Raw genomic sequence first — 12,927 nt, 5'->3', positions numbered from 1 at the left:
ACTACCACCCCACAAACACACACTCCCCCCTCGCTGATTGTATTTCCAGCTCAACATCAAACCATTAAATCACGTACATGAATATTATAAATCAGAGGTGGTTTGAGGTTTAAGGGGTTTGATATTCATAAGCATTTTTATTTACTGCCGACCGCAGCCCCAGCTCCAACTCTGGTCGTCTGCCATTATAATTTAGATGGGGTTTCACCTCCCCTCCTTACACACACCTAGGCATGCGCGCACCCACACACACACACACATGCACACACACGCACACACACACACACAGTCAGACAGTGGTGTGTGGGGTGAGTGTGTGTGTGGTGTGTGGGGTGAGTGTGTGTGTGGTGTGTGGGGTGAGTGTGTGTGTGGTGTGTGGGGTGAGTGTGTATGTGGTGTGTGGGGTGAGTGTGTGTGTGGTGTGTGGGGTGAGTGTGTGTGTGGTGTGTGGGGTGAGTGTGTGTGTGTGGTGTGTGGGGTGAGTGTGTGTGTGGGGTGTGGGTTGAGTGTGTGTGTGTTCTCATTACATTTCAGTGCCTTAATTGTATCAAAAGTGTGTGTGTTTGTGTCTGTGTCATCAAATGGTTCTCAAGTCAATCTACTTCGTAAAAACCACTGGACTCCATTAATAAAACAGCTAATCAATTGACCAGGGGGGAACTGAACTACCTTGGGTCAGAATTAGATGTTTGTCCATGTTTCTCAAACGTCAACTTTCGAAGTTGGTGTAAACGTCAGATTTCAAAGTGTTTAAGGGTAAGTTCAGGCATTAACTCAAAATGGTTAAGGTAAGGGTTAAGGTTAGGCATTAACTCCAAGTGGTTAAGGTAAGGGTTAAGGTTAGGCATCAACTCCAAGTGGTTAAGGTAAGGGTTAAGGTTAGGCATTAACTCCAAGTGGTTAAGGTAAGGGTTAAGGTTAGGCATTAACTCCAAGTGGTTAAGGTCAGGGTTAAGGTTAGGCATTAACTCCAAGTGGTTAAGGTCAGGGTTAAGGTTAGGCATTAACTCCAAGTGGTTAAGGTCAGGGTTAAGGTTAGGCATTAACTCCAAGTGGTTAAGGTAAGGGTTAAGGTTAGGCATTAACTCCAAGTGGTTAAGGTAAGGGTTAAGGTTAGGCATTAACTCCAAACGGTTAAGGTAAGGGTTAAGGTTTGGGATAGGCTTTAAACAACATCTAAAAAAAACAACTTTCTATATAAGTCACTTACAACCACAGATCTAGGATCAACTTTCCCTCCCCTTAACCATTTGGAACAAACCACCAAAACTGACCTCAGCAGATCTGCATTCAAGAGCATTATCTAGGGAGATGACCGTGGTAAAAGGAACCCATGAGCACAGATCTAAGATCAGCTTCTTCCCCCAAACCTTTACTTTAACCATTAGATACTAATTTAACCACAGATCTAGGATCCGCATCCCCTACCCATTATACCAACCTCAACTATTACAATGTAATAACCAAAACTGACCTGGGATCTGCATTTATCCAGCTCCCCCATGGGAGATGCTCAGGGTTATCAATACAGTTATTAGTCCAGTGTCATATCATCTCCTGCAGTCACAGGTCATCACCCCTGCACTGTGTCTCCATTTGGACATCGATCACACACACACACATCTAGCATGTAACCTATATATTATCACTGTTATCTAGTATGTAACCTGTATATTATCACTGTTATCTAGTATGTAACCTATATATTATCACTGTTATCTAGTATGTAACCTGTATATTATCACTGTTATCTAGTATGTAACCGTTATATTATCACTGTTATCTAGTATGTAACCTGTATATTATCACTGTTATCTAGTATGTAACCTGTATATTATCACTGTTATCTAGTATGTAACCTGTATATTATCGCTGTTATCTAGTATGTAACCTGTATATTATCACTGTTATCTAGTATGTAACCTGTATATTATCACTGTTATCTAGTATGTAACCTGTATATTATCACTGTTATCTAGTATGTAACCTGTATATTATCACTGTTATCTAGTATGTAACCTGTATATTATCACTGTTATCTAGTATGTAACCTGTATATTATCACTGTTATCTAGTATGTAACCTGTATATTATCACTGTTATCTAGTATGTAACCTGTATATTATCACTGTTATCTAGTATGTAACCTATATATTATCACTGTTATCTAGTATGTAACCTGTATATTATCACTGTTATCTAGTATGTAACCTGTATATTATCACTGTTATCTAGTATGTAACCTGTATATTATCACTGTTATCTAGTATGTAACCTATATATTATCACTGTTATCTAGTATGTAACCTATATATTATCACTGTTATCTAGTATGTAACCTATATATTATCACTGTTATCTAGTATGTAACCTATATATTATCACTGTTATCTAGTATGTAACCTATATATTATCACTGTTATCTAGTATGTAACCTATATATTATCACTGTTATCTAGTATGTAACCTATATATTATCACTGTTATCTAGTATGTAACCTGTATATTATCACTGTTATCTAGTATGTAACCTGTATATTATCACTGTTATCTAGTATGTAACCTGTATATTATCACTGTCATCTAGTATGTAACCTATATATTATCACTGTTATCTAGTATGTAACCTATATATTATCACTGTTATCTAGTATGTAACCTATATATTATCACTGTTATCTAGTATGTAACCTATATATTATCACTGTTATCTAGTATGTAACCTATATATTATCACTGTTATCTAGTATGTAACCTATATATTATCACTGTTATCTAGTATGTAACCTATATATTATCACTGTTATCTAGTATGTAACCTATATATTATCACTGTTATCTAGTATGTAACCTGTATATTATCACTGTTATCTAGTATGTAACCTGTATATTATCACTGTTATCTAGTATGTAACCTGTATATTATCACTGTTATCTAGTATGTAACCTATATATTATCACTGTTATCTAGTATGTAACCTATATATTATCACTGTTATCTAGTATGTAACCTATATATTATCACTGTTATCTAGTATGTAACCTGTATATTATCACTGTTATCTAGTATGTAACCTGTATATTATCACTGTTATCTAGTATGTAACCTATATATTATCACTGTTATCTAGTATGTAACCTATATATTATCACTGTTATCTAGTATGTAACCTGTATATTATCACTGTTATCTAGTATGTAACCTGTATATTATCACTGTTATCTAGTATGTAACCTATATATTATCACTGTTATCTAGTATGTAACCTATATATTATCACTGTTATCTAGTATGTAACCTATATATTATCACTGTTATCTAGTATGTAACCTATATATTATCACTGTTATCTAGTATGTAACCTATATATTATCACTGTTATCTAGTATGTAACCTATATATTATCACTGTTATCTAGTATGTAACCTATATATTATCACTGTTATCTAGTATGTAACCTATATATTATCACTGTTATCTAGTATGTAACCTGTATATTATCACTGTTATCTAGTATGTAACCTGTATATTATCACTGTTATCTAGTATGTAACCTGTATATTATCACTGTTATCTAGTATGTAACCTGTATATTATCACTGTTATCTAGTATGTAACCTATATATTATCACTGTTATCTAGTATGTAACCTATATATTATCACTGTTATCTAGTATGTAACCTGTATATTATCACTGTTATCTAGTATGTAACCTGTATATTATCACTGTTATCTAGTATGTAACCTGTATATTATCACTGTTATCTAGTATGTAACCTATATATTATCACTGTTATCTAGTATGTAACCTGTATATTATCACTGTTATCTAGTATGTAACCTGTATATTATCACTGTCATCTAGTATGTAACCTATATATTTTCACTGTTATCTAGTATGTAACCTGTATATTATCACTGTTATCTAGTATGTAACCTATATATTATCACTGTTATCTAGTATGTAACCTATATATTATCACTGTTATCTAGTATGTAACCTGTATATTATCACTGTTATCTAGTATGTAACCTATATATTATCACTGTTATCTAGTATGTAACCTATATATTATCACTGTTATCTAGTATGTAACCTATATATTATCACTGTTATCTAGTATGTAACCTGTATATTATCACTGTTATCTAGTATGTAACCTGTATATTATCACTGTTATCTAGTATGTAACCTGTATATTATCACTGTTATCTAGTATGTAACCTGTATATTATCACTGTCATCTAGTATGTAACCTATATATTTTCGCTGTTATCTAGTATGTAACCTGTATATTATCACTGTTATCTAGTATGTAACCTGTATATTATCACTGTTATCTAGTATGTAACCTATATATTATCACTGTTATCTAGTATGTAACCTATATATTATCACTGTTATCTAGTATGTAACCTATATATTATCACTGTTATCTAGTATGTAACCTATATATTATCACTGTTATCTAGTATGTAACCTATATATTATCACTGTTATCTAGTATGTAACCTATATATTATCACTGTTATCTAGTATGTAACCTGTATATTATCACTGTTATCTAGTATGTAACCTATATATTATCACTGTTATCTAGTATGTAACCTGTATATTATCACTGTTATCTAGTATGTAACCTATATATTATCACTGTTATCTAGTATGTAACCTATATATTATCACTGTTATCTAGTATGTAACCTGTATATTATCACTGTTATCTAGTATGTAACCTGTATATTATCACTGTTATCTAGTATGTAACCTGTATATTATCACTGTTATCTAGTATGTAACCTATATATTATCACTGTTATCTAGTATGTAACCTGTATGTTATCACTGTTATCTAGTATGTAACCTGTATATTATCACTGTTATCTAGTATGTAACCTATATATTATCACTGTTATCTAGTATGTAACCTATATATTATCACTGTTATCTAGTATGTAACCTATATATTATCACTGTTATCTAGTATGTAACCTATATATTATCACTGTTATCTAGTATGTAACCTATATATTATCACTGTTATCTAGTATGTAACCTATATATTATCACTGTTATCTAGTATGTAACCTATATATTATCACTGTTATCTAGTATGTAACCTATATATTATCACTGTTATCTAGTATGTAACCTGTATATTATCACTGTTATCTAGTATGTAACCTGTATATTATCACTGTTATCTAGTATGTAACCTGTATATTATCACTGTTATCTAGTATGTAACCTATATATTATCACTGTTATCTAGTATGTAACCTATATATTATCGATGTTATCTAGTATGTAACCTGTATATTATCACTGTTATCTAGTATGTAACCTGTATATTATCACTGTTATCTAGTATGTAACCTATATATTATCGATGTTATCTAGTATGTAACCTGTATATTATCACTGTTATCTAGTATGTAACCTGTATATTATCACTGTTATCTAGTATGTAACCTATATATTATCACTGTCATCTAGTATGTAACCTATATATTTTCACTGTTATCTAGTATGTAACCTGTATATTATCACTGTTATCTAGTATGTAACCTATATATTATCACTGTTATCTAGTATGTAACCTATATATTATCACTGTTATCTAGTATGTAACCTATATATTATCACTGTTATCTAGTATGTAACCTATATATTATCACTGTTATCTAGTATGTAACCTATATATTATCACTGTTATCTAGTATGTAACCTATATATTATCACTGTTATCTAGTATGTAACCTATATATTATCACTGTTATCTAGTATGTAACCTGTATATTATCACTGTTATCTAGTATGTAACCTGTATATTATCACTGTTATCTAGTATGTAACCTATATATTATCACTGTTATCTAGTATGTAACCTATATATTATCACTGTTATCTAGTATGTAACCTGTATATTATCACTGTTATCTAGTATGTAACCTGTATATTATCACTGTTATCTAGTATGTAACCTATATATTATCACTGTTATCTAGTATGTAACCTATATATTATCACTGTTATCTAGTATGTAACCTGTATGTTATCACTGTTATCTAGTATGTAACCTATATATTATCACTGTTATCTAGTATGTAACCTATATATTATCACTGTTATCTAGTATGTAACCTATATATTATCACTGTTATCTAGTATGTAACCTGTATATTATCACTGTTATCTAGTATGTAACCTGTATATTATCACTGTTATCTAGTATGTAACCTGTATATTATCACTGTTATCTAGTATGTAACCTATATATTATCACTGTTATCTAGTATGTAACCTATATATTATCGATGTTATCTAGTATGTAACCTGTATATTATCACTGTTATCTAGTATGTAACCTGTATATTATCACTGTTATCTAGTATGTAACCTATATATTATCGATGTTATCTAGTATGTAACCTGTATATTATTACTGTTATCTAGTATGTAACCTGTATATTATCACTGTTATCTAGTATGTAACCTATATATTATCACTGTTATCTAGTATGTAACCTATATATCATCGCTGTTATCTAGTATGTAACCTATATATTATCACTGTTATCTAGTATGTAACCTGTATATTATCACTGTTATCTAGTATGTAACCTATATATGATCACTGTTATCTAGTATGTAACCTATATATTATCACTGTTATCTAGTATGTAACCTATATATTATCACTGTTATCTAGTATGTAACCTATATATTATCACTGTTATCTAGTATGTAACCTATATATTATCACTGTTATCTAGTATGTAACCTATATATTATCACTGTTATCTAGTATGTAACCTGTATATTATCACTGTTATCTAGTATGTAACCTGTATATTATCACTGTTATCTAGTATGTAACCTATATATTATCACTGTTATCTAGTATGTAACCTATATATTATCACCGTTATCTAGTATGTAACCTATATATTATCACTGTTATCTAGTATGTAACCTGTATATTATCACTGTTATCTAGTATGTAACCTGTATATTATCACTGTTATCTAGTATGTAACCTGTATATTATCACTGTTATCTAGTATGTAACCTGTATATTATCACTGTTATCTAGTATGTAACCTATATATTATCACTGTTATCTAGTATGTAACCTGTATATTATCACTGTTATCTAGTATGTAACCTATATATTATCACTGTTATCTAGTATGTAACCTATATATTATCACTGTTATCTAGTATGTAACCTATATATTATCACTGTTATCTAGTATGTAACCTATATATTATCACTGTTATCTAGTATGTAACCTGTATATTATCACTGTTATCTAGTATGTAACCTATATATTTTCACTGTTATCTAGTATGTAACCTGTATATTATCACTGTTATCTAGTATGTAACCTATATATTATCACTGTTATCTAGTATGTAACCTATATATTATCACTGTTATCTAGTATGTAACCTATATATTATCACTGTTATCTAGTATGTAACCTATATATTATCACTGTTATCTAGTATGTAACCTATATATTATCACTGTTATCTAGTATGTAACCTATATATTATCACTGTTATCTAGTATGTAACCTGTATATTATCACTGTTATCTAGTATGTAACCTGTATATTATCACTGTTATCTAGTATGTAACCTATATATTATCACTGTTATCTAGTATGTAACCTATATATTATCACTGTTATCTAGTATGTAACCTATATATTATCACTGTTATCTAGTATGTAACCTGTATATTATCACTGTTATCTAGTATGTAACCTATATATTATCACTGTTATCTAGTATGTAACCTATATATTATCACTGTTATCTAGTATGTAACCTATATATTATCACTGTTATCTAGTATGTAACCTGTATATTATCACTGTTATCTAGTATGTAACCTGTATATTATCACTGTTATCTAGTATGTAACCTGTATATTATCACTGTTATCTAGTATGTAACCTATATATTATCACTGTTATCTAGTATGTAACCTATATATTATCGATGTTATCTAGTATTTAACCTGTATATTATCACTGTTATCTAGTATGTAACCTGTATATTATCACTGTTATCTAGTATGTAACCTATATATTATCGATGTTATCTAGTATGTAACCTGTATATTATCACTGTTATCTAGTATGTAACCTGTATATTATCACTGTTATCTAGTATGTAACCTATATATCATCGCTGTTATCTAGTATGTAACCTATATATTATCACTGTTATCTAGTATGTAACCTGTATATTATCACTGTTATCTAGTATGTAACCTACAGTGGGGAAAAAAAGTATTTAGTCAGCCACCAATTGTGCAAGTTCTCCCACTTAAAAAGATGAGAGAGGCCTGTAATTTTCATCATAGGTACACGTCAACTATGACAGACAAAATGAGAAAAAAAAATCCAGAAAATCACATTGTAGGATTTTTAATGAATTTATTTGCAAATTATGGTGGAAAATAAGTATTTGGTCAATAACAAACGTTTCTCAATACTTTGTTATATACCCTTTGTTGGCAATGACACAGGTCAAACGTTTTCTGTAAGTCTTCACAAGGTTTTCACACACTGTTGCTGCTATTTTGGCCCATTCCTCCATGCAGATCTCCTCTAGAGCAGTGACGTTTTGGGGCTGTCGCTGGGCAACACAGACTTTCAACTCCCCTCCAAAGATTTTCAATGGGGTTGAGATCAGGAGACTGGCTAGGCCACTCCAGAACCTTGAAATGCTTCTTACGAAGCCACTCCTTCGTTGCCCGGGCGGTGTGTTTGGGATCATTGTCATGCTGAAAGACCCAGCCACGTTTCATCTTCAATGCCCTTGCTGATGGAAGGAGGTTTTCACTCAAAATCTCACGATACATGGCCCCATTCATTCTTTCCTTTACACGGATCAGTCGTCCTGGTCCCTTTGTAGAAAAACAGCCCCAAAGCATGATGTTTCCACCCCCCATGCTTCACAGTAGGTATGGTGTTCTTTGGATGCAACTCAGCATTCTTTGTCTTCCAAACACGACGAGTTGAGTTTTTACCAAAAAGTTATATTTTGGTTTCATCTGACATTCTCCCAATCCTCTTCTGGATCATCCAAATGCACTCTAGCAAACTTCAGACAGGCCTGGACATGTACTGGCTTAAGCAGGGGGACACGTCTTGCACTGCAGGATTTGAGTCCCTGGCGGCGTAGTGTGTTACTGATGGTAGGCTTGGTTACTTTGGTCCCAGCTCTCTGCAGGTCATTCACTAGGTCCCCCTGTGTGGTTCTGGGATTTTTGTTCACCATTCTTGTGATCATTTTGACCCCACGGGGTGAGATCTTGCGTGGAGCCCCCAGGTCAAGGGAGATTATCAGTGGTCTTGTATGTCTTCCATCTCCTAATAATTGCTCCCACAGTTGATTTCTTCAAACAAAGCTGCTTACCTATTGCAGATTCAGTCTTCCCAGCCTGGTGCAGGTCTACAATTTTGTTTCTGGTGTCATTTGACAGCTCTTTGGTCTTGGCCATAGTGGAGTTTGGAGTGTGACTGTTTGAGGTTGTGGACAGGTGTCTTTTATACTGATAACAAGTTCAAACAGGTGCCATTAATACAGGTAACGAGTGGAGGACAGAGGAGCCTCTTAAAGAAGAAGTTACAGGTCTGTGAGAGCCAGAAATCTTGCCTGTTTGTAGATGACCAAATACTTATTTTCCACCATAATTTGCAAATAAATTGTCAGCGTGGTGTAGGTGGATGATAGGAATCAGGCGCAGGAAACCAGGAGGACGTCAACAGAACTTTACTAAGTCCAAACACAAGTATAAGTCGCCAACCCAACCGGGTGGCGCGAACAATTACGCACGAAAATACACAGTGCGGAAAAACAAGAAAAAGCGCACACAGTGCGAGCTCTCGTAAAATACAACACAACGAGAGAACAAACTCGAAGAGGCAGGCTGACATAAACAATCACGCATAACACCTGACCCAACCAAACAAACTAAATAGGGGAACAATCAAGACACAAATAAGGGACAGGTGTTATGAACAGACAAAACCAAAAGAACAAGAAACATCGAACGGTGGCAGCTAGTACTCCGGAGACGACGACCGCCGAAGTCCGCCCGAACAAGGAAGAGGAGCAGCCTCGGCCGAAACCGTGACAGTACCCCCCTTGACGCGCGGCTCCAGCCGTGCGCCGACCCGAGCTCGAGGACGACCCGGACGACGCGGAGCAGGGCGCGCAGGATGACCCCGATGGAAATCGGTCAGTAGGGACTGGTCTAACACGTCCCTCCTTGGCACCCAGCACCGCTCCTCCGGACCGTACCCCTCCCACTCCACGAGATATTGAAGACCCCCATCCGGCGTCTAGAATCCAGGATGGACCTCACGGTGTACGCCGGAGCCCCCTCGATGTCCAACGGGGGCGGAGGAGTCTCCTCAATCTCAAAGTCCTGGAGTGGACCAGCTACCACCGGCCTGAGGAGAGACACATGGAACGAGGGGTTAATATTTTTGTAGTCAACAGGTAGTTCTAACCTATAACTCACCTCGTTCAATCTCCTCAGGACTTTAAACGGCCCCACAAACCGCCGACCCAGCTTCCGGCAGGGCAGGCGGAGGGGCAGGTTTCTGGTTGAGAGCCAGACTCGATCTCCAGGTGCGTACACTGGCCCCTCACTGCGATGTAGGTCGGCGCTCGTCTTCTGTCGACGTATGGCACGCTGCAGATGGACGTGTGCAGCGTCCCACGTCTCCTCCGAGCGCCTTACCCACTCATCCACAGCGGGGGCCTCGATCTGGCTCTCATGCCATGGTGCCAGCACCGGCTGGTACCCCAACACACACTGAAACGGGGTTAGTTGGGTGGAGGAGTGGCGAAGAGAGTTCTGTGCCATCTCGGCCCAGGGCACATATCTCGCCCACTCCTCCGGCCGGCCCTGACAGTATGACCTCAGAAACCTACCCACATCCTGGTTGACACGTTCAACCTGCCCATTACTCTCCGGGTGGTAACCCGAGGTAAGGCTTACCGACACCCCCAACCGTTCCATAAATGCCCTCCACACTCTAGAGGTGAACTGGGGGCCTCGGTCAGACACTATATCCTCGGGTACCCCGTAATGCCGGAAGACATGGGTGAACAGAGCCTCAGCGGTCTGTAGGGCAGTGGGTAGACCCGGCATGGGAAGGAGACGACAGGCCTTCGAGAACCTATCCACAACGACCAGGATGGTAGTATTCCCCTGTGAGGGGGGAAGGTCGGTAACAAAATCCACCGAGAGGTGGGACCAGGGTCGTTGTGGAATAGGCAGGGGTTGTAACTTACCCCTGGGCAAGTGTCTGGGCGCCTTACACTGGGCACACACCGAACAGGAGGAGACATAAATCCTCACATCCCTAGCTAACGTTGGCCACCAGTACTTCGTGCTAAGGCAGTGCACCGTCCGGCCGATACCCGGATGGCCAGAGGAGGGGGACGTATGAGCCCAACAAATGAGGCGATCGCGTATCTCGAGCGGAACGTACGTCCGACCCACAGGACACTGAGGAGGACTCGGGTCGGTGCGTAACGCCCGCTCGATCTCACCATCAACCTCCCACACCACCGGAGCAACCAGACAAGACTCCGGTAGTATGGGCGTGGACTCAACTGACCTCTCCTCTGCGTCATACCGCCGGGACAGAGCATCTGCCTTCCCGTTCTGGGACCCAGGGATGTATGTGATCTTAAACACAAACCGGGCCAGGAACATAGTCCAACGAGCCTGGCGAGGATTCAGTCTCCTAGCTGCCCGGATGTACTCCAGGTTACGATGGTCAGTTTGAATGAGGAAAGGGTGTTGAGCCCCTCGAGCCAATGCCGCCACACCTTTAGGGCCTGTACCACGGCTAACAGCTCCCTGTCTCCTACGTCATAATTCCGCTCCGCCGGACTGAGCTTCTTTGAGTAGAACGCACAGGGACGGAGTTTAGGTGGAGTACCAGAACGCTGGGAAAGAACGGCCCCTATCCCGGCCTCTGACGCGTCCACCTCTACTTGGAACGGTAAAGAGGGATCCGGATGCGCCAACACCGGCGCCGAGGTAAACAGGTCCTTCAGTCTCCCAAATGCCCTGTCCGCCTCAGCTGACCACCGCAAGCGCACCGGACCCCCTTTAACAGAGACGTTATGGGAGCTGCCACCTGTCCAAAACCCCGGATAAACCTCCGGTAGTAATTCGCAAAACCCAAGAACCGTTGCACCTCCTTCACAGTGGTTGGGGTCTGCCAATTACGCACAGCTGACACCCGGTCTACCTCCATCTTCACCCCTGACGCAGATAACTGGTAACCCAGAAAGGGAGACCGACTTCTGAAAAAACAGACATTTCTCTGCCTTGACATATAGGTCATGCTCCAACAGCCTCCGCAATACCTCGGCGCACCAGGGCTACATGCTCAGCACGGGTAGGACTATACACCAGAATGTCGTCGATGTACACAACCACTCCCTGTCCCTGCATGTCCCGGAAAATCTCATCAACGAAGGATTGGAAGACTGAGGGAGCATTCATCAACCCATATGGCATGACTAGATACTCGTAGTGCCCGGAAGTCGTGCTAAACGCTGTCTTCCATTCATCGCCCTTTCGGATGCGCACCAAGTTATATGCGCTCCTAAGATCCAATTTTGTAAAGAACTGCGCACCGTGCAGTGACTCCGTCATAGTCGCAATCAGAGGAAGTGGATAGCTGTACTTCACTGTGATCTGATTGAGACCGCGGTAATCAATACACGGCCGCAGACCTCCATCCTTCTTCTTCACAAAAAAGAAACTTGAGGAAACGGGTGAAACGGATGGCCGTATGTATCCCTGTCTAAGAGACTCAGAGATGTATGTCTCCATAGATTTTTTTCTCCTCTTGAGACAAGGGATACACA

This window comes from Coregonus clupeaformis, unplaced genomic scaffold (genome assembly GCF_020615455.1).
Source record: "Coregonus clupeaformis isolate EN_2021a unplaced genomic scaffold, ASM2061545v1 scaf0261, whole genome shotgun sequence".
NCBI classification, from domain to species: Eukaryota; Metazoa; Chordata; class Actinopteri; order Salmoniformes; family Salmonidae; genus Coregonus; species Coregonus clupeaformis.
This window is presented reverse-complemented; position numbering follows the sequence as displayed.